The sequence below is a fragment of the Heterodontus francisci genome, chromosome 18 (genome assembly GCF_036365525.1).
Source record: "Heterodontus francisci isolate sHetFra1 chromosome 18, sHetFra1.hap1, whole genome shotgun sequence".
NCBI lineage: Eukaryota > Metazoa > Chordata > Chondrichthyes > Heterodontiformes > Heterodontidae > Heterodontus > Heterodontus francisci.
Window position 1 is genome coordinate 23,600,245 of NC_090388.1, and position 21,543 is coordinate 23,621,787.

A 21,543-nucleotide genomic window follows, 5' to 3' on the forward strand; every position below is an offset into this window, starting at 1 on the left:
CAAGCCATCTCAAGCACCGCTGACTCAGTAGTGTGTATAAGCTGGGGATGTTGGCCGCCTCGAGGACTTCTGTGTTGGAGATACGGTCCTGCCACCTGATGCCAAGGATTCTCCGGAGGCAGTGAAGATGGAATGAATTGAGACATTGCTCTTGGTTGAGATATGTTGTCCAGGCCTCGCTGCCATAGAGCAAGGTACTGAGGACACAGGCTTGATACACTCGGACCTTTGTGTTCCGTGTCAGTGCGCCATTTTCCCACACTATCTTGGCCAGTCTGGACATAGCAGTGGAAGCCTTTCCCATGCGCTTGTTGATTTCTGTATCTAGAGACAGGTTACTGGTGATAGTTGAGCCTAGGTAGGTGAACTCTTGAACCACTTCCAGAGCGTGGTCGCCAATATTGATGGATGGAGCATTTCTGATGTCCTGCCCCATGATGTTCGTTTTCTTGAGGTTGATGGTTTGGCCAAATTCATTGCAGGCAGCCGCAAACCTGTCGATGAGACTCTGTAGGCACTCTTCAGTGTGAGATGTTAAAGCAGCATCATCAGCAAAGAGGAGTTCCCTGATGAGGACTTTGGACTTCGCTCTTAGATGCGCAAGATTGAACAACCTGCCCCCAGATCTTGTGTGGAGGAAAACTCCTTCTTCAGAAGACTTGAACGCATGTGAAAGCAGCAGGAAGAAGAAAATCCCAAAAAGTGTGGGTGTGAGAACACAGCCCTGTTTCACGCCACTCAGGATAGGAAAGGGGTCTGATGAGGTGCCGCCATGTTGAATTGTACCTTTCATATTGTCATGGAATGAGGTGATGATACTTAGTAGCTTTGGTGGACATCCAATCTTTTCTAGTAGACTGAAGAGACCACGTCTGCTGACGAGGTCAAAGGCTTTGGTGAGATCAATGAAAGCAATGTAGAGGGGCATCTGTTGTTCGCGGCATTTCTCCTGTATCTGACGAAGGGAGAACAGCATGTCAACGGTCGATCTCTCTGCATGGAAGCCACACTGTGCCTCAGGGTAGATGCGCTCGGCCAGCTTCTGGAGCCTGTTTAGAGCGACTCGAGCAAAGACTTTCCACACTATGCTGAGCAGGGAGATTCCACAGTAGTTGTTGCAGTCACCGCGGTCACCTTTGTTTTTATAGAGTGATGATATTGGCATCGCGCATGTCCTGAGGTACTGCTCCCTCGTCCCAGCACAGGCAAAGCAGTTCATGTAGTGCTGAGAGTATAGCAGGCTTGGCAGTCTTGATTATTTCAGGGGTAATGCTGTCCTTCCCAGGGGCTTTTCCGCTGGCTAGAGAATCAATGGCATCACTGAGTTCCGATTTTGTTGGCTGTATGTCCAGCTCATCCATGAACTGGTAGAGGCTGGGCTGCATTGAGGGCAGTCTCAGTGACAACATTCTCCCTGGAGTACAGTTCTAGGTAGTGCTCAACCCAGCGGTCCATTTGTTTGCGTTGGTCAGTGATTATGTCCCCTGATTTAGATTTGAGGGGGGGGGGGGCGATCTTCTTGATGGTTGGCCCAAAAGCTCTCTTAATGGCATCATACATTCCTCTGATGTTTCCGGTATCTGAGGCCAGCTGAATATGACTGCATAGGTGTTGCCAGTAGTCATTTGTGCAGCGCCTGGCTGTTCTTTGTGCAGTGCTTCTGGCTGCTTTAAGTGCTACGGATGTTAACTCGCTGGGGGCTTTCTTGCAGTTCAACAGTGCAGTGCGCTTAGCAGCTATGACAGGTTCTAGCTCTTCATTATGAGATTGAAACCAGTCTGCATTTCTCTTCGCACGTTTGCCATAGGTGGTCAAAGCTGACTCATAGATGGCGTCTCTGATGTGGGCCCACTTGGTCTCAGCATCCCCTGTGGGAGTGTTTTGAAGGGCTGTTACAAGTGAATTTAGAAATTTTTGTAACAGCTGTGGATGAGAAATTCTGCTCGTGTTGATGCGCTGTGTCGTGCTGAGTCCTCCAAGATGGCTCCTGGGCTGTAAGCTCCCTAGGAAGCTCCCTTGCTGTTCAACTCTATCCATGGCCATCTGTTCCCATTCTTAGTGTTTTCTCCCCTAATCTACCCTCTTAAACTGTTTAAACTCCCCTGGTTCCTTAATCAGTTCATTTTAGCCCTAACTAAAAGCTAACAGCTAGTTTATGTTACCTGGGCCCACTGCCCTCCCCCAGCCATACCTGCTCTTTGTTTTCTCAATGAAATTGATCCGGACGAAACTGCAAAGTACAGCTGGTGATACTTTGATCTCCGAACCTGCTGTCTTCACCGTCCTGAGTGTCCGCGGCCACGGCGTGCGGTAGGTCCATTGAAGAGAAGAAGGAGCAGCGGGTCCCTAGGGTAGCCTTGTGAAAAGGTGCCCCGAACACCCAAAAATCCACGAACGGCTCCTCGGCCGCAACTTCAAAGCGCCCGCGGGAGATGGCTCAGAGAGCATCTGCAGCACACTGTCGGCAATGCTGGTACCAGCGCACGAGGATGTCGCTCACCTCCCGAAGAGAGATTTCCAGGCGTCGATGGTGGGAACTGAGGAAATGGCTTATTACCTTCACCCCCTCTCCCCCCCTTCCCCTTCCCAGCTCCACTTTCTCAGCTCAGCACCCCCCCACACCTCCCTCCCCCCTCACAACCCATTACCAGCCCCCCCCCTCGCACCATCTTGCCCCTGCACCCCCTTCCCCTGCACCCCCCCCACCCCCTTACAGCCCCCTTCCCAGCTCCCTCTCTCACCCCCTTCCCTCCACCCCTCCCCATCGCACCCCCTCCTCCCATCGGCATCTTCCTACACCTGTGTAGGGGCCCTAACAACCCCACTGCCTTGTGGGCATCTCGGGAGAGACCAAGGCTAAGGGAGTAAACCCCGACAGAAAATCTGGAGCAGAAACCCATAGGCGGTCATGTGTCACCTTTGGCATGTTTCCGGCAGTTCCTGCAGCCGTCGTGCTCTGCACTCCTGTGGACCCCACCTGAAAGGCCGAGAGGGGGGTTTTGACGATTGGGCAACTCTCAACCTCCATACATTCGCCCAGGCATGCGCCATGGAGAGGTCACTCCATAGTTGCCTCACAGCGACTGAAACAACACGGAAGGCAGCGGTTACGGGTTATAAGTCCAGCTAAATTGGCGTAGAGATTGGGCGCCACGGGTTGCCTTTGTCGGTGGGAGAGGTCATCGCACCTCACTGGACAGCTACCGCCCGCCTCAAACCAGGCAGCCCCCGGTCAATAAGGTTCTGTCCCGCCACAGTCCACCTGCTTCAATGGGTGCTTGGAGCTCAGGGTCATTGCCCGAAAGGTGGACTGCAACACCACACCAAACAACATGAAAAAAGGAAAGAAGGTACCAGCCCTGCGCTTTGCAAGCTGGAACGTCAGAACTATGTGTCCTGGCCTGTCAGAAGACCTTACACAAAGCAACGATTCTCGGAAGACCGCCATCATTAACAACGAGCTCAGTAGACTCAATGTGGACATTTCAGCACTTCAGGAGACACGCCTCCCCGCGAGTGGATCTCTAGCAGAGCAAGACTACACCTTCTTCTGGCAGGGCAGGGATCCCGAAGAACCAAGACAGCGTGGAGTGGGCTTCGCCATCAGAAACCCCTTGCTCAGCATGATAGAGCCTCCCTCAAATGGCTCGGAACGCATACTGTCCATCCGACTGCTCACCACCTCTGGTTCAGTACACCTACTCAGCATCTATGCTCCAACCCTCTGCTCCCCACCTGAAGCTAAAGACCAGTTCTGCGAGGAACTCCATAACATCATTAGCAGCATCCCCAATACCGAACATCAGTTCCTGCTGGGGGACTTTAATGCCAGGGTTGGGGCCGACCATGATTCATGGCCCTCCTGCCTTGGGCGCTATGGCGTTGGAAGGATGAATGAGAACGGGCAGAGACTGCTTGAGTTGTGTACCTATCATAACCTCTGCATCACCAACTCATTCTTTCACACTAAACCCTGTCACCAGGTTTCATGGAGGCACCCAAGATCGCGTCGTTGGCACCAGCTAGACCTCATCGTCACAAGGCGAGCCTCCTTAAACAGTGTTCAAATCACACGCAGCTTCCACAGTGTGGACTGCGACACCGACCACTCCCTGGTGTGCAGCTTGGTCAGACTCAGACCAAAGAAGTTGCATCATTCCAAGCAGAAGGGCCACCCGCGCATCAACACGAGCAGAATTTCATAGTCAGCACAGCTAAAAGATGATAACAAGGGCATGTTCCAGACATGATACCAAACACAAGGCTGTTGAAATAAGCTTACTGCAGAAGCATACAAGAGGAGGACAAGCAATCTACCCAACAATCTACCTTGAAGGATGAATGTGTAATATTATTGGAGAAGCTAGTTCTCATGAAATTAAAAAAGATAAACCCTCAGGACCTGTGCAAAACTCTGACTGGCTCAGTGTGGCATCCTTGAACTTAGGTTTTGATTATTTTCCATTTTAGTCCAACTAGTTTGTACTGCTGTTCAAACTCCACATGAATCTCCTCTCATTCCATCCATTCAGCATATCTTTCTATTCCCTTTTCTCTCATGTACTTGTCTAGATTTCTTTTGAAAGGATCTAAGCTAGTTGCCTCAACCACTTCCTGTGATAGTGAATTCCGCACCCTAACCACTCTCCGAGTAAAGGAATTTCTTCTCATTTTCCCACTGGATTTATTAGTAACTATCCTGTACTCATGGCCCCTTGTGTTGGTTTCTCCCACAAGTAGAAATATTTGGGGGAAAATTGGATCATTTCCATTTTCAGGCTCGGGAGTTGCAATTCCCAATTAGCCCTCGCCCAGTCCCATGGAGGCAGGCACCACACAAACATTTGAACAAGTTCAGCTGAGTGTGACTACTGCTGGTTGAATGCTCAACAGGGGGCCGAGGAGGGTGTGTGCTAGCACATGTTGCAGCTAGCCTCTAGCTCTTAAAAGCAGTCTTTCCCTTTTAAAGGGGAGTTGTACTCATTATAAGGAAGCTGCTTTTGACAGTACAGGAGTTGGCTGCAAGTTAAGCAGAGTTTTGGATGACCTCAACTTTATGGAGAGTAGAATGTAGGAGATCAGCCAGGAGTGCATTGGAATATTCAAGTCTAGAGCTAACAAAGGCATGAATGAGGGTTTCAACTGAAGTATCCTAAATGGAGCAATGGCCAAGAGAGAAGGCTCCCAGGCTTTCCGATGTGGTGCTGGAGGCATTAGGGCATAAGGCCGAAAGGAGGAGAGAAGTAATGTTTCTGCAGGGGGCAGGGAGGCCCTCTTAGGCATGCCATCAGAAAGCAATGGGAGCAGGTGGCCAGAAAGGTCACTGCCCAGAGTCTGGTCCTGTGGTCCTGGCAGCAGTTCCACAAAAAGTTCAATGATCTCACACAGGTAGTCAAGATCAGTGAATGCATCTTCAAAACGACATTTTAAACTCATCGCACTGCCAACCTCTCACCTGCTCAAAGTACCACACCCTCATCATCCAACCATCAGCAAAATATAGCAATCAGGACTCGGGCCTAACAGTCACATATTCCACCTCATCCTCACACGCCATCCAATGCAGCCAGCCTCACACCCACCACTCACTGCTTCCACATACCTCTAGCTATTCACCCATGGCAGGCACATCACCTAAACACAATCATTGACATTGTTCCTTGCAAGACAAGGCAGTCCATAACAGGAGGGAGCAGACTAGAACCAGAAGGCAGCAGGCATGCCTGCATCACCTGAGCCCTCTGGAGGAGATGGTGCTCCGCTTCATGTGATCAGTTGTGACAGAATCTGTTGCAACTGGCGTCACCAAGATCAGGATAATAGTATTTTACTGTCTTATGTGCCTTCTCAATTTCCACCCCATCCTGCTGTCTGGCATGAAGTGCAAGCTGCAAATGGTGTGACCATGGATCTCTTGTTTTCCACCACCACACCTCACCCCGCCCCCAACCTTCCCTTCTCCAACCCTCCCCTTCTGAATTTTTGCTTTCAGATACCCAAGAACTGCACCTGGCCAGTCAGTGCAGTCTCATGAGGAAGGACGAAAGCTGCTACAAACCTCTGAGGAAGAAACACCATCACTCGAACTGACATTCACAGCCACCAACTCAGACTCTGGAACAGCGAGTCCTTAAGATAGTAGTATAGAGTTGGGATCTGCATGTGGTAAGTCACCGGTCACAAGTGGGTTGCAGCTAGGCTGGAGGAAAAAATAGGTCGAGTGCCAGCTCCCAGGAGGGCGAGGTCGCGCACAAGTTCTTCAGATGAGGAAGCAAACGGGAGAACACTGATGGCCATGCACACACAGATGTTTGGTGCATTGGTGGACCTGCCAAACAGCCTCCCATCACTGCCATGGGGGAGACTGGCATCAATGTGGCACAGGGCTTCATGCAGAGCTTGGAGCCCATCCCTTCCAGCGTAGATGTGACTAATTCCATGACAGCACTTGTGGGCCAAGCTGTGATGCAGCATCTGGTGGTCACGGTCTCAGTTTCCATTGCAGCACAGGCGGAAGCCACCCAACATCTCAATGCTGCAGTGGAAGCTCAGACAGAGGACATGAGATCCACTTTTTTTTAAATTCATTTGTGGGATGTGAGGTTCGCTGGCAAGGCCAGCTTTTATTGCCCCATCTCTAATTGCCCTTGAGAAGTGGTCATAAGCCATAGTGATGTTAGGGAGGGAGTTCCAGGATTTTGACCCAGCAACAGTGAAGGAACGGCAGTATATTCCCAAGTCAGGATGATGTGTGGTTTGGAGAGGAACTTGCAGGTGATGGTGTTCCCATGCGTCTGCTGCCCTTGTCCTTCTAGGTGGTAGAGGTCACAGGTTTGGAAGGTTCTGTCGAAGGAGTCTTGGCGAGTTGCTGCAGTGCATCTTGTAGATGGTACATACTGCTGCCACTGTGCATTGGTGGTGGAGGGAGTGAATGTGGAAGGTGGTGGATGGGGTGCCATTCAAGTGAGTTGCTTTGTCCTGGATGGTGTCAAGCTTCTCGACTGTTGTTGGAGCTGCATCAATCCAGGCAAATGGAGAGTATTCCATCACATTCCTGACTTGTGCCTTGTTGATGGTGGACAGGCTTTGGGGAGTCAGGAGGTGAGTTACTTGCCACAGAATTCCCAGCCCCTGACCTGCTCTTGTTGCCACAGTATTTATATGGCTGGTCCATTTCAGTTTCTGGTCAATGGTAACCCCCAGGATGTTGATAATGGGGGAATCAGTGATGGTAATGCTGTTGAACGTGAAGGGGAGATGGTTGGGTTCTCTCTTGTTGGAGATGGTCATTGCCTGCCAATTGAGTGGCGCTCATGTTACTTCCACTTATCTGCCCAAACCTGTATTTTGTCTGGTCTTGCTGCATGTTAGCACAGATTGCTTCAGGATCTGAGGGGTTGTAAATACTACTGAACAATTTGCAATCATCAGCAAACATACTTATCCTTACTTATGACCTTATGATTGAAGGAAGGTAATTGATGAAGCAGCTGAAGATGATTGGGCCTAGAACACTTCCCTGAGGAACCTTGACAGCGATATCCTGGGGCTGAGATGATTGGCCTCCAACAACCACAACCATCTTCCTTTGTGTTAGGTATAATTCCTACCAGTGGAAAGTTTTCCTCAATTCCTATTTACCTCAGTTTTGCTCAAGCTCCTTGATGCCACACTTGATCAAATGCTGCCATGATGTCAAGGGCTGTCATTCTCACCTCACCTCTGGAATTCAGCTCATTTGTCCATGCTTGCACCAAGGCTGGAATGAGGTCTGGAGCTGAGTGGCCCTGGTGATACACAAACTGAGCATCAGTGAGTGCTGCTTGATAGCACTGTTGGCAACACCTTCCATCACTTTGCTGATGATTGAGAGTAAACCTACGGGGCAGTAATTGATCAGATTGGATTTGTCCTGTTTTTTGTGGACAACATACCCGGGCAATTTTTCACATTGTCAGGTAGATGCCAGGTGTTCTAACTGTGCTGGAAGAGCCAGCGAGGGATACAGCTAGTTCTGGAGCACAAGTCTTCAGTACTACAGCCGGAATGTTGTCAGGACCGATAGCCTTTGCAGTATCCAGTGCCTTCAGCCATTTCTTGATATCACGAGGAGTGAATCAGATTGGCTGACGACTGACATCTGTGATGCTGAGGACCTCAGGGAGATGTCAAGAGAGACATCCACTTTTCACTTCTGGCTGGATTGTCTTTTGCACTGATGTGCTGGGCTCCCCCATCATTGAGAATGAGGATGTTTGTGGAGCCTTCTCCTTTGGTTTGTTGTTTAATTGTCCACCACTATTCAGGACTGGATGTGGCTGGATTGCAGAGCTTTGATCTATTCCTTTTGTTGTTGGATCGCTTAGCACTGTCTATCGCATGCTGCTTCCGCTGTTTAGCATGCATGTAGTTCTGGTGTTGCAGCTTCATCAGGTTGGCAGCTCATTTTTCGGTATGAAGGTGCTATCCTGGCATGCTCTCCTGCACTCTTCATTGAGCTAGGGTTGGTCCCTTGGTAATGGTAGAGTGAAGGATATGTCAGGCCATGAAGTTACAGATTTTGGTGGAGTACAATTCTGCTGCTGATGGCCCACAGCGTCTCATGGATGCACAGTTTTGAGCTGCTAGATCTGTTCTGAATCTATCCCATTTAGCACAATTGTACTGCCACATAACACAATGGTGTGTGTTCTCAGTTTGAAGATGGACTTTGACTCCACAAGGGCTGTGCAGTGGTCACTTCTACCAAATCGGTCATGGACAGGTGTGTCGATGACAGGTAAATTGGTGAGGACGACTTCAAGTAGGTTCTTCCCTCTTGTTGGTTCTCTCACCAGCTGCCGCTGACCCAGTATGGCAGATATGTGCTTCAGCTTGATCAGTAGTCATACAGCCAAGCCAGTCTTGCTGATGGACATTGAAGTTCCCCACCCAGAGTACATTGTGTACTTTTGCTATCCTCAGTGCTTCTTCCAAATGGTGTTCAACATGGAGAAGCATTGATTCATCAGCTGAGGGAGGGCAGTAGTTGGTAATCAGCAAGAGGTTTCCTCGCCCATGTTTGACCTGATGCAGTGAGACTTCATGGGGTCCGGAGTCAATGTTGAGAACTCCTCCAGAGCCACTCCCTTCCCACTGTATACCATTGTTTTGCCATCGTGTGCTTGCTAGCATGCAGGCTCAGACTGCTGCCATCATAGCTGTGGATCTCAGTGCTCAAAGGTGCATGCAATCTCTCACATTATCTAGCAATCTGTCCTCCAACAGATTAGTAGGACTGCTGAGGCACTGCCCTGGGGGAGTGCCAGGGCACAGTGGAACACAAACCTGCTGTCCTCTCTCAAGATGACAGCATTCGTCCTCCCACCACTGCCACACCAGTAGTGCCTTTGCTGTTGCCTCTCAGCCAGCCAGCCAGCCCAAACTGCTGCTGTCCTTGCTGGTGGTGCAGTCTCAAGACGGGCACTCAAGGCCCAGAGATCCTCCAGGTCATTCTGCAAGGCCATGAGCAGTCTTCCCAACAGTCAGCAGCTTTCCACCAGCCATGCTGCAGCCACTAGTGTAACACTGCCTAGGAACACTAGGATAATCAAAATCACATGGATGGCAGGCACTAAGGGGATGCACAAAGCTGAATAGTTCAGTTTTATATGTTGCTGTTAGCTTTGTATAACTGGTTGCTAGATAAAGTTGTTATGGAAAGTTTTTTGTTGGTGGCTTTTATTTCAAGATTTTAGCCAGAGGATGCTGTGATGGGACGTAGTAGATGAATTGATTGGTTGGGAATTGTGGAGGAATAGTGATGATGGAATGAAATTTCAGGAGTATTGGAGTTTCAGTAATTGTTCGTGGACAGCCCGTCAGCAGCGAAAGAGTCCTGGATACCTCCTCGCTGCTTCCTCCTCCCAGGGTGCCCTCCAGATACCTGGTGGCAAGGGCTATGCCTTCATGATAGTAAGGTTGTGGAGAACATAGCAGACCATTACGAACATGGACACCAGCTGGGTATCCCGCTACCCTGGCAAAGCCATGGGCCTGCTCCTCCTGCTTCTCTCTGGTGAGAGAGACGACTACAAAGTCTCCTCTGTTGGCGTACAGGGCCTCCATTACCTTCCTGATGCAGCAGTCGAGGTGAACTGGGAAGTTTTGGCTATGTCATCTGCTTCTCCTGGAAGGATCCACTTCCATAAAAGTTGAGGGCAACAGTGACCTTGACAGCCACTGGCAGTGCCATCCTCACCCTGCTGTGTGGCTCTAGGTCCTGTTGAATGAAGTGACACAGTTCAGTGACCACCTCCTTGGTGAATCATAGGCACCTCACACCATTGCTTCTGGCTGAGGTGGAGGCAAGAGGAGTGCTCCCTGAAATCCCTTGGTGAGTAGGGTTTTCTGTGGAGAGCCCTCCTCCTTTTGGCTCTGCACATGGCTTCCCTTCTCTGTAGTCTGTACTCCATGTCATGTTGCAGGCCAAGAGGGACTACAACTATAACCCCCATAACTTCAGCAGGCATTCCAATCACAGAGCAAAAAGTTCCTCTGACCTCCCTATCAGAATGCAGCAGCAATCCCTCCAAAATCCAACAAGTTACCAAAATGCCAAGAACACCAGAGTATTTCCACCAAACTTTGCAATAGCAAAACTAAATCAAAAGCACTTCAAGTGCAAGTTGGATGGCTGGCCCTTTAAATAATGCAAGTGAGGGCCTCATTCATGCATAAGAACATAAGAAATAGACTATACAGTTATATAATATAATATATAGATCACTGAAGGCAGCAGCACAGGTTATATATTATAATATAACTATACAATTACAGGCCAGTGAGTCTAACATGAGTGGTAGGGAAATTATTGGAAAAAATTCTGAAGGACAGGATTAATCACCACTTGCAGAGACAGTGATTCATCAAGGATAGTCAGCATGGTTTTGTCAGGAGGAGATCATGTCTAACAAATTTGATTGAATTTTTCAAGGAGGTGACTAGGTGTGTGGATGCGGGTAAAGCAGTTGATGTAGTCTACATGGACTTCAGTAAGGCTTTTGATTAGGTCCCGCATGGGAGATTGGTCAAGAAGGTGAGAGCCTGTGGGATCCAGGGCAATTTGGCAAATTGGATCCAAAATTGGCTTACTGGCAGGAGATGGAGTGTGATGGTCGAGGGTTGTTTTTGTGATTGGAAGCCTGTGACCAGTGGTGTACCACAGGGATTGGTGCTGGGACCCTTGCTGTTTGTAGTGTACATTAATGATTTAGACGTGAATATAGGAGGAATGATCAGCAAGTTCGCAGATGACATCAAAATTGGTGGTGTTGTAAATTGAGGAGGAAAGCCTTAGATTACAGGGCGATACAGATGAGCTGATAAGATGGGCAAATGGAATTTAATCCTGAGAAATGTGAGGTGATGCATTTTGGGAGGACTAACAAGGCAAGGGAATATACAATGGATGGTAGGACCCTAGGAAGTACAGAAGGTCAAAGGGACCTTAGTGTACTTGTCCATAGATCACTGAAGGCAGCAGCACAGGTAGATAAAGGTGGTCAGGAAGGCATTTGGGATACTTATATTCTATGCCTCGGCTAATAAACACAAGAGCAGGGAGGTTATGATGGAGCTGTATAAAATGCTAGTTAGGCCACAGCTGCAGTACTGTGTACAGTTCTTGTTGCCACACTTGTAGGAAGGATGTGATTGCACTGGAGATGGTGCAGAGGAGATTCACCAGGATGTTGCCTGGGCTGGAGCATTTCAGCTATGAAGAGAGACTGGATAGGCTAGGGTTTTTTTCCTTAGAGCAGAGAAGGCTGAGGGGGGACCTGATTAAGGTATACAAAATTATGAGGGGCATAGATAGGAAGAAACTTTTTCCCTTAGCAGAGGTGTCAATAACCAGGGGACATAGATTTAAGGTAAAGGGCAAGAGGTTTAGAAGGGATTTGAGGAAAAACATTTTCACCCAGAGGGTGGTTAGAATCTGGAACAAACTGCCTGAAGGTGTGCTAGAGGCAGGAACCCTCACAACATTTAAGAAGTATTTAGATGAGCACTTGAAGCGCCATAGCATACAAGGCTATGGGCCAAGTGCTGGAAAATGGGATTAGAATAGATGGGTGCTTGAGGCTGGCATGGACACGGTGGGCTGAAAGGCATGTTTCTGTGCTGTATAACTCTATGACTCTATACAGCCCCTCGAGCCTGCTCTGCTATTCAATACGATCATGGCTGATCTTCTACCTCAACTCCAGTTTCCTGCCTGCTCCCCATATCCCTTTAGTTCTCTGAAAGGCCAAAAATCTGTCTATCTCAGCATTAAATACACTCAACATTGACACATACACAACCCTCGTGTAGAAAATTCCAAAGGTTCACAACCCTCCAAGTGAAGAAATGACTTCTCATCTCAGTCCTAAATGATCGATCCCTTATCCTGAGGCTGTGTCCCGGTGTTCTTGATTCCCTAGCTAGAGGAAACAACTGCTCAGTCTTTAAACTATTAAGTGCCTTCCAGCATCTTGAATGTTTCAATGAGATCACTTCTCATTTTTCTAAACTCCAGAGACTATAGGCTCAATTTACTCAGCCTCTCATCACAGGCCAAAACTCATCCCAGGAATCAATCTAGTGAACCTTCACTGTACCATCTCCAAGGCAAATATATCCTTCCTTAAATATGGAGACCAAGACTGCACATAGTACTCCAGGTGTGGTCTCACCAAAACCCTTTACGATTGCAGCAAGGCTTCTTTATTCTTGCACTCCAATCCTCTTGCAATAAAGGCCAACATGCCATTTCCTTTCCTAATTGCTTGCTGTACCTGCATGCTAACTTTGTGTTCCTGTGCAAGTACACCCAAGTCTCTCTGAACATCAATATTTCAAATTTTCCCACATTTTAAAGAATTATTCTGCTTTTCTATTCTTGTGAACAAAGTGAATAGCCTCACACTTCCTCGCATTATACTCCATCTTCCACCTTGTTGCCCATCACTTAACCTCTGTATATCTCTTTGCAGCCTCTTTGTGTCCTCATCACAACTTACATTCCCACCTAGCTTTGTAACATTGCTCTCAGTCTCTTCGTCTAGGTCATTAATATAGATTGTAAATGCTGATGCCCCAGCACTGATCCTTGCAGCACTCCACTAGTTACAGCCTGCCAACTTGAAAATGCCCCATTTATCCCTATTCTCCACTTCCTTTCTGTTAATCAATCCTCCATCCACACTATTATATTACCCAGAACTCCGTGAGCCCTTACCTTGCATATTAACCTTTTGTGTGGCACCTTATCAAATGTCTTTTGGAAATCCAGGTATACTACATCGACTGGTTCCCCTTTATCTACCTTACTCCTCCTCAAAAATTCTAATAAAACTTTGTCAAACACAATTTATCTTTTGTAAAACCATGTTGAATCTGTGCATTATGAAGACTTCCCTAATAATAGATTCCAGCATTTTCCTGACAACAGATGTCAGGCTAATTGGCCTACAGTTCTTTATTTTCTCTCTCCCTCCTTTCTTGAATTTCAGTGTTACATTTGCTAACTTAAAATCCATTGTGACCATTCTATAATCTAGCGAATTTAGGAAAAACATAACCAGTGCATCTACTGTGAAGACAGATACAATATATTTGTTCAACATCTGTCATTTCCCCATTTCACATGATAATTTCTGCTGTCTCTGCCTCTAAGGAACCAACTTTTATTTTAGCTACTCTTCCTTTTATATACTTACATAAGCTCTTGCAATCTGTTTTTATATTCCTGGCTAGTTTACTCTCATTCTATTCTTTCCCTTTTTATCAAATTTTTGTTAAGCCCTTCACTCATTTCTAAAACTCTCCCAATCCTCAGGCTAAATGCACATTCAGCTGGTAGTGTTTAGGGCACGGTGTTAACTGGACCTGTGGTCTAAATTGGCAGAATTGTTCGGCATCATAATCTGCCAACTATCAAAGTTTCCGGCACATGCACGTATACCGAGCTTGGAACTGTAAAGCATTTGAGTCCTCTTTCTAAACTCACTGGCTTGGTCATAAGTACTGCTTTAAGTATGTTCTACTATATACTTAATAAATCTGGGACATCTGGCATTCAATGTTGCAAACCCTATAGCTTTAAGGAGTAAATTATAAGTGATAATACTTACTTTTGCCTGCCTTCTAACATTGTGATTAACACAGGTGGAAGTTACCTCTACTCACTGCTTTTTCTTTGAGCTAATTTGTTATCCATTCAGCTATATGTCCCCTGACTCCACATGCGCTAATCTTTGTCACAAGCCTCATATGTGGTACTTTATCAAAGACCCTTTGAATAGGTGGAAATACGTGGATTGTCACATAGAAGGGGTATGAGAAAGAAAGATATAAAAAAATGGGTGTTAGAATAGAGACTTGGGATTTGAAGGTTTGCAACCTGTATACTGAGCTTGGAACTGTAATGCATTTGAGTCCTCTGGCTAAACTCACTGGCTTAGTCATAAGTACTTCTTTAAGTGTATGTTTTACTGTATGCTTAATAAATCTGGGACATCTGGCATTCAATGTTGCAAACCCTATAGCTTTAAGGAGTAAATAAATAATAACACATACCTTTGCCTGTCTAACATTGTGACTAATACAGGGGCGAACAATATATAACACTTTCATAAAAGCAAAATACTGTGGATGTTGGAAATCTGAAATATTTTAGATGACGTTTCATGTGAAAGCTGTCTTATGGGATTCATAAAAGATTAGCAACTCAATACTTTCAACAAAACTAAAAAGTGTTGTATCGCATAATTGCTTTTTAATACCACTAAAATTTGATCTATTATTAGTGCTTAATGGTAGGAACATGCAACGTATTCTAAAATACTACTTCTGGTGCTTTAGTGTTTTGAGATCTGAAGCAACATTTCTGCATAAACTTTTGAAAGTTGAGAAGCTGTTGTAGTGTTCTGTTACAGCCTGCACACTTGTACAGTGCTGGAGTCACATATATCATTTTGCCATGTTATTTCAGTATGACCCCTTCTGATTCGCCAGCTTTAACACCTTGCCAACGCCTGGTCTCCTTTAATCTAAAAGGCTCAAAGCTCATTTATGGTACCCTACACCAAACAGGATAAAACATTGGTCTGCAACATCTGTGGGTTTAGTGCAAGCCAAGCCGTGGTCTTTACATCCATACATGACTGATTGGGAGGAAATACAGTACAGGGCAAGGCAAATAGTTACAACATTTTCTATCCGCCTCCAGGAAAATAATATTGTTGGAATGAATAAGCAGCATTCTTCACTTACTGAAACATTAATAAAGTCAAAGTATTGTTACAAGATTGCTTCTATTTCTTTTGGAAAATATGGTTTAAAGGACTTATGGTTGAATTATGGACATTGATTCATCTGGAATCTTGAAGGAATGCTGAACTTTGTGTTTTTTTTTAAAGTCACCAAAAGGTTCCTGGATTTGACTTGTAAGTAAAGTCTTACTGGAAGGCACCTGTCTGTGGATAATCGCCCAGCAGGGGTTGTTTTTGACTTGGGGAGATGTTTACAAAGAAGGCCATGATTTATAGAAGTCAGGAGGCTTGACTTCTGGAATGTTTTTAGTTTCACTTTGAATTGTGACAGACAGTAAGGTTTTGCCTGCCAAAGAAAAAGACCCAGCTCATCTCTCTCTTCAAAAGAATTCCTGCATAGTGTGTCAGTTTCCTAATTCCAACCGTATTTGAAGAAACCTTGTGTATTGAATGTATGGGAACTGAAACCTTGTTGCTGCCTTTCTGCTGTAAGGCCTATCTGAAGCCTCTGTAGCTGCATTTCTTGGAAAGCCGACCCAAACCGATCTTCAACATCGCCTGGAAAGAACGGTTCTAGGAAGATCCCAGTGAAAGCCATCTATACGCACTTGGGACGCCAAACCAAAACCAAGGACAAGTATTCTGCCTAAGTGGTTTTTTTTTTGTTTTCTTTGTAACCGTGCGATAAACAAAGATACACACAGTTTAACTGGGAATGAAAAGCAACAGAAAGATATCAGAGTAGAGGCTTGGATTTTGCTGTGGTAAAGACAATGTGTGTGATGGGCGAAGATAAATAAGGGGCTTTAATATTTCAATTTGTGTGTGTGTTTTACTTCATTATTGGTTAAGACGTGTTTATAATAAACTGATAACTTTGTGGTTTATTAAAGAAACCTGGTTGGTCTGTTTTATTCTGGAGAGTGCTTGGAGAGACAAAAGAATTGCTCACTGATTCAATTAACAGAGATTGGGCTGGGCAATGTTGATTCACATCTTATCAGTGTGGGAGACAACATTACACCTCCCCGCTCCTCCCCCCACCAGAGCTTTGGAATTGCAAACGCAAGAGTTTGTTGAAAAAAATCTTAGTCACATGACTAACCAGCAAAGACTCAACATCAAACTCAAAGGATTGTAACCACAATCCAGATATTGCCTCAAACTTTTCCCCTTTATTCCTTCTATTGTTTCTGTATCTATCTGCATGTGTTTATTGCGTGTGCATGCTAGCGTGGTTGCATCACGTATTCGTAGCCATTAACCAAATTAGAGTTTACGATTAATAAACTTCCACCTTTCTTGATTAAATCTAAGAAAACCTGTCTGATTTCTTTGCCTTACAATTGGAAAGCAGTGAACAAGGATTCACTGCGGGGGAGCTAAAAACGGTGGTTTTAAAATTAAACCCTGTTACGGTTAGACCAGGCAAAGGCTGAGAGGGAACCCCTAGACACCTATCTCAACTGGTTGTAACAATACCTTCATCAGAATAAACATTGTTTCCATCTAATGGGACAACAGACTACTAAAATGCTGTAAAATATAATTAGAACGAAGCAGAAAATGGTGGGAGTGCACAACAACTGTATCAGCATCTAAACATTTTGAGTGCAGCCCTAAGGGAACTGGTGTCATGTTCATCCTCAGCACTCTGGTCGAAACAGTGGCTTTAAAGAACTTCAGACTTTGGCTGCCTCCTCTATTTTTCTACCTGTTATTCCCATCCATCTTCCACTTCATTCTCTTCAAATTCAGAGCCGTGGTTACACTCTTATATCTTTCTAACACTTTTTTACTGATTGACTGAGATCACCCTTTGCATGATATCTAGCACGTCATCTTTTTCCAGCTTTTTTATTAAACAGATTCATTATGAGTTAGACAGTACTGAATCCTTCACTTTTTCCAAAGATCATTGACCTGAAACATTAACTGTTTCTCTCTCCACAGATGCTGCCTGACCAGAGAATTTCTAGCATTTCTGTTTTTATCTTCATTCTAACATTGCTTTTCCCTCCTTTGTTTTATTTATTCCTATAGAAGAGGCTTACTTATATTCCAGATTCCAGTTCTGATAAAAGGATTTACTGGATGAAATACCCATCTACCCTTCCACTTTCCAGATGTTGGAGACCTGCCGAGCATGTCCAGCATTTCCATTTTTATTTCATGTTCCAACATTTGTAACTGGGAAGCTCATTTTATTAATCAGTTAATTATTAATTTGCTCCTTCCACAGTAGGTGGCAGCACCGGTGCAGCAAATTGGTTCAGTGTTTCACGTCTAGATTAAATGAATAGAGTCAATCTTTGTATTACTTCAACTATCCAGACAAATACAACATCCAAAAGATGTGCAACAAAATAATACATTTTAATGTGTTGCCTCACTGGGTTGCCAATTATGTCCATTTGTAAACTATGGAACTTAAAGTATTGGTGGTGCTATCCTGATTCCAACTGGTGTACTTCATGAATTTAATAAATAAATGAAAATATGTTTGAAAGACCTCCAGCAGTAATGGAAACACTGCTTGTTATTTTAAAAAAACATTCTTCATAAGAAATATTCCCAAATGTGTGTGTTTTTTAAGCTGGTATATATTTTGATTTTTTTTGATTAGTTGCATTTTTTTGAAAATAAACCTCGTAATAAAGTTTTGCTCAACAAAGAGCATATTGTTAACTTCTGGAAATGGAAACTTGGGAGGACAGTACCTGCTTTGTACTAAACATCAATAAACAGATGGTGTATATTTTCGATGCCTGTTTTACAACGTTTTATCAGTAATCAAGAGGATTCTGCAAATGAATAACAAAAACACCTTGCTAACTTTGCCAGCCCCACCCAGTTGTTTTAGCCTGTAAACAACGTGGAATGGAATAAAAAGCAACAGAAAGATATTGGAGTAGAGGCCTGGATATTGCTGTGGTAAAGACAATGAAACTGTCAACATTCACGGTCATTACTCCACTGAAACAGAGCACCATTGGGAGTTCATGTGCAGAATAACGCAGAAATCCAGATGTTGCTGTCAGTGAGTGTACGCTTCTCCATAGGTTGCGTTATAGATGTTCCCACAGACTGCTATCTCCCTTACAATCATGAATTGATGAGAACTTCCACTCGCTGTTAGAGTTGAAGTTTGTCAGTGCAGTGGGGGTCCTGACACTGGGGGGAAAGCCAGGGGTCAACCCCTCGTTGGGCACTTGGAGGACTCCCGTCCGCATTTTTTGGCACACAGGCAATTAACCGCCTGGTGTCGGGGCTCCCATCCCTTTAGATGATGGGAGCCCACCTCCAAGAGCTGCCACCTAATCGGAGGACTGGCAGTGCTTCAGTCTCAGTGGTGCCTTTGGGAGCAGTGGCCACTGCTGGGACTGCAGCTGTCAAAAATGGATGCCAACTGCCCCATAAAGTGAGTGGGGTCGGGGGTCATGGGGCAAATTAGGCAGGCCTTAGTAAAGGGGTGGGGGTGGGACGTTGGTGAGGGCAGGGAGGTGGGGTGTTTCCACAGGGGTGGCCCTTGCAGTCAGGAGGCCCCTCTGTGGGCCACAGAGTACCCAATTAGGAGGGCCTGCCCCCAGTCCACAGTGAGGCCTGCCAGCTACTGGAAAAATGCCAGTGGTAGTGGGAAGAGGACCTGAGGTGGCCACTTATGGGCCTCAATTGGCCTCTGGGCAGGAAGGCCATCCTTCACCTTCCCCATCGCTGATAACATTCCATAGCGTCAGGAAGGTGACAGACACTCCATCTCCCTGCCTTCCCTCGCCATTTTATAGCAACCCCCCCACCTCCGACCTCCCGGACCTTCCCTAGAGGGATAGTAAAATTCAGCGCTATAAAAACCCTGGAAAATGTTACGCATTGTTGAGGGAGATGTAACTGGGTTTTTAATGGCATACGGTTATGACCAGGTGAGAAAGGTGGCTAGGGGTTCCTCTCAGCCTTCACCTGGTCTTACCCTAACAGGGTTTAATTTTAATCAAACAGTGTTTTTAGCTCCCCCTTGGTGAATCCTTGTTGATTGCTTTCCAATTATAAGGCAAATAAACCAGCACAAACAGGTTTTCTTAGTTTCAGGCAAACCCCCCACCTACCGAGACTGAGGCACCCATTATTTTGCCACGTGAACATTAAAACTTAAAAGTGCAAGCCCCTGACTGGAAAGACATTTTTGCATAGTAACAGACAGTGTTGAAACAATGAGGATCCAATAGTTGCTTCCCCAATACACAGAAGTGGTCATACCAGTTTTACTCACATGACTAACTGGCTATTGCAGAGAATTTGAACTTCCAACAAAGAATTTTGACGAGAACGCCATGTGCTCGTGGACTGAGAACATCTCCTGTCCTGTCTGCCTTCAATGGGCGGCACAGTGGCGCAGTGGTTAGCACCGCAGCCTCACAGCTCCAGGGACCCGGGTTCGATTCCGGGTACTGCCTGTGTGGAGTTTGCAAGTTCTCCCTGTGTCTGCGTGGGTTTTCTCCGGGTGCTCCGGTTTCCTCCCACAAGCCAAAAGACTTGCAGGTTGATAGGTTAATTGGCCATGATAAATTGTCACTAGTATAGGTAGGTGGTAGGGAAATATAGGGACAGGTGGGGATGTTTGGTTGGAATATGGGATTAGTGTAGGATTAGTATAAATGGGTGGTTGATGTTCGGCACAGACTCGGTGGGCCGAAGGGCCTGTTTCAGTGCTGTATCTCTAATCTAATCTAATCTTCATCTCTTCCCACGGAACTGAATCTTGTGAAATCACGTGAAACTCAAAGAAAGTTCCCACGTGATCAAGGTTTTAAGACGACTACTGGGCCCCAACAAAATGCAAGACCGTATCTTCAACCAAGGACTACAGCGAGCTCGAGAAACAGTAACAAGATATTACCTCAAACTGTTCTACTTATCTTTCCTTCTGGTCTTTTCTGTCCCTATCTGCATGTTTATATCACGTGTGCATGCTAGCGTGGCGCATCGTATATCCGTAGGCGTAAACCATCTTAGAGTTTCAGTTTAAGGTTTAATAAATTTAATCTTTCTTCTTTAAATCAAAGAAAGCCTGCTTGTGCTCATTTCTTTGCCTTCTTATTGGAAAGTTGTGAACAAGGATTCACAAAGGGGAGCTCAAAACACAATGTGTTTAAAATTAAACACAGTTACAATAAGACCAGGTAAAGACAGCAAAAGACCCCTGGACACATTTCTCACCTGTTCGTAACATTAGGTTTAAAGAAGAAAAGTTGAAATTTATTACATTTGAACTTAAGCTCTAATTCAATTGACGCTTACGGATACATAACTCGCCCACGCTAGCATGCATATGTGATACACACATGCAAATCGAGACAGAAAAGAGAAGAAAAATAAAGTGGAAAAGTTTGAGGCAATGTCTGAAGAGTTTTTGTTATGGTTCTTCAAGCTCGCTGTAGCATCCTTGATTGTAGGTAGATCTTGCTCTTCATTGGGGCCCAGTATTCTTCTTAAACCTTGTTCGCTGTAGGAGACTTTTCTCTCTTGGGGTTCATGTGTCTTCAGTGGATTTAGAGGCTTGTGAGAAAGAGATGGGAGCAGACAGGAGAGATCTTCTCAGTCCAGGAGCAAACAGTCAATGTTCAAACTGTTTGTACCGAAAACCCCAGGTTGCCAAGATGGTTAGTCATGTGACTAACTGGTCTGACCATGTTTTGGCTCTGTGGATTGTATCATTTTAGCAGGACCTGGAATGTGCTTCCATGTCTTCAATATCTGGTGCTCAAAGTCCATTGTGGGTTAAATGGATAAGGGGAGTAACCTCTCTTGCCCATATTACTATGTAAATGTCTTGCAGCCAAGTGTCTGGCAGCCCTTCTCTTCTTCCCAGCAACAATTTGAAATGTAATGTTAATATGGTGAAATTAATATGCCTCAATCTTGGCAGGGGGGCTCTAGAAATGACACATACAAACTTCATAATTACTGCTAAACACGTTTACTGATGCTGAAAAGCTAATTTTATATTTGTGGAACGTCAAATTTCTCCACAATGTTTTTAAAACATGTTTTTTTTTAAATCAATGTTTTCTATTTTAAAAGTCTGCGTATCTTTATTTTAGCTTCTATCTTAATACCGTCAGACATTTATTTCCCTATCTGAAAATTTAAAAGTGAAGATATTTAAGTGCTTATAACTTTCGACCTTGCTGAGTGTGAATACTTCAATTTGATTGGTTGTCTACCTGTTTGCTGACGTCACTGCTGCTGC

The 21,543-nt window shown here is 45.4% G+C and overlaps 1 long non-coding RNA gene across 1 annotated transcript in view; it reads left to right on the forward strand.

The window, feature by feature from the left end:
* The window catches only part of LOC137379818 (uncharacterized), a 51,703-nt gene extending 34,140 nt beyond the window's left edge, over nucleotides 1–17,563 (forward strand). Inside the window, exon 3 of the long non-coding RNA XR_010976921.1 lies at nucleotides 17,340–17,563. This is a non-coding gene — a long non-coding RNA (uncharacterized lncRNA). The remainder of the gene's footprint in view (nucleotides 1–17,339) is intronic.
* Nucleotides 17,564–21,543: the final 3,980 nt, after the last annotated feature.